This window comes from Sorex fumeus, unplaced genomic scaffold (assembly GCF_029834395.1).
Source record: "Sorex fumeus unplaced genomic scaffold, SorFum_2.1 ptg000128l, whole genome shotgun sequence".
Taxonomy (NCBI): Eukaryota; Metazoa; Chordata; class Mammalia; order Eulipotyphla; family Soricidae; genus Sorex; species Sorex fumeus.
In genome coordinates, this window is record NW_026606185.1 from 57,278,455 (window position 1) to 57,280,517 (window position 2,063).

A 2,063-nucleotide genomic window follows, 5' to 3' on the forward strand; every position below is an offset into this window, starting at 1 on the left:
ACTCATCAATAAATTACTAATTAAGATTATTCCATTTTTCTTTCCTTTTTCCCCACCCCCATTGTGGTTGTGACAGTTATTTGCACTCTTGCTTGAGGAGGGTCTCTAAGGGGATTGCACATCTAGTCACAGTGCTTGGATGCATTTGGTTGAGATGTGCCAAAAATCACATTCTTTTGTGACCAAACAGCAATGCTGGATGATGCTTAGCACATGGGACATGGCTGGAACTTGTAGTCTTAAACCTGCCCAGGTATCTCTGCTCTATGACTCAGCCATAACCGGGGCCTCTATTTCATCTTCTAACCACAAACTGTCCACCTGCTATAGGTTATCTATCCATTTTTAAAAGGTTTTGTATTCATTCTACAGTAAACAGTTACTTCCTTTAGAACAATACTCACATCCCCATGATCAGAGCAAACATCACAAACAGCGATATCTGACTGTAAAAGTGAATACATTATCCCTGTTGGCAGAGATAGAAATAGGAAATAATTCTGTGTAAGAAGAAAATTTCTCTCACTCCCGGGTGGGATACTTCCATAGTCTTGTGCTCATCATGTAGGAGTTCAAAATGGCAGGATTGAAGTTCCTGTCATCTATATCAGGCCATTGAATCTCGCTAGCAGACCTGAAGATTCCCAAAAGTAAACTAGTTAGATGGTTGCCTTGTGTTTGTTAATATTCTATACATAGTACAGATCCTTGCTTAAGATAGGCATTGGATGTGTCTTTATCAAATGACTGGATGATTAGTACTTCTCTAGCTCCTAACAACTATAGTTCTCCAAAAGGCTCTAAATACAAAGATTCTATATTTAAATATTGAGAAAAGGGCCTAATTCTGCCAATTCATCAGTCTATTGTCAGATCCTTCCCTTTTCTGCTATGCTATTACCTTTACCCCAGAATTCTTGGAGAAATAGTTCTATTATGTGACAAAGTCACACACAGTGGGAAGTGTTTTTGCAGGGGTGGGAGCAAGTTTCCTTCCTTTCCTTATCTTCCTCTTTTTCCTTCCTTCAGCATGAATAAGTTGTGCCTTGTTGGACATTTTGGCAGAATAAAGCAGGGTTAAGAAGTAGATGATGGAGGTCTGACTAGGCCTAGTTCTAGTCCAGGTTTGTTTATTTGTTTATTTGTTTGCAATAAGCAGTCAAGTTTATTGGGCTCAGATCAGGACTTCATGGGTCTTGAGGACTACTGGGAATTTAATCATTTTTTCCTCCATTCTTTTCAGTCCTTTCCTTAGCCTCATGAGCTGCTTTTTCTTGTGCTAATGTAAACTGGCCTTCTCCTTCCTCTTCTTTAGAATGTCTATCACCGCCTGGGAGTTCCAGCAATCTCATGAGCCAGACAACCTAGATAGGCAAATTTCTGGGTGCGCTTCAGGTGCACTGCTATTCTCTTTCTTGTCATAGGCCATTGGAATCCCATCTGATGCTTTGAGGTGGTCCAAGGCAGCTCAACCTCTCTTGGTCTTCTGGGGCACTATGCACCCACTGTCTGCCAAAAGATATGGCGGGTGCCTGGTAGGGGCTGGTATTCATCCGCTTCGGAAGGCCATGTACTTCAACTTATTGTTGTAGAAATTACTAGAAATGTTGATGGCTTCATAGCACATGACCACCACCTCTGGTCCAACAGTACTTGCTTGGCCACGCCTGCTGCCAGGCTGCCAATGAGATGGCCTGGGCCACTGAGCACCATGCTGCCTCTCCACTGTCTTGGGCAGCCACCTGAGGAGTCCAGGTTTTAAGAGCAGGACAGAGAGGATCTTTGCTTTCAGAGCAATACCTCCACCTAGCCTCAGAAGAGGTTGTTTGTTTGTTTGTTTTGCTTTTTGTGTCACACCCAGTGATGCACAGGGGTTACTCCTGGCTTTGCACTCAGGAATTACTCCTGGCGGTGCTCAGGGGACCATATGGGTTGCTGGGAATTGAACCCGGGTCAGCTGTGTGCAAGGCAAACGTCCTACCCACTGTACTATCCCTTCAGCCCCTGTTTGTTTTTTTAAAGCAATGATTTGGGAGGGGGAACAAAATGGCAAAGATGTCTCA

General features: G+C 43.4%; 1 pseudogene; it reads right to left on the minus strand.

Moving 5' to 3' along the window:
* Window positions 1-1,174: 1,174 nt before the first annotated feature.
* Window positions 1,175-1,713, minus strand: LOC130045443 (60S ribosomal protein L13a-like; annotated as a pseudogene).
* Window positions 1,714-2,063: the final 350 nt, after the last annotated feature.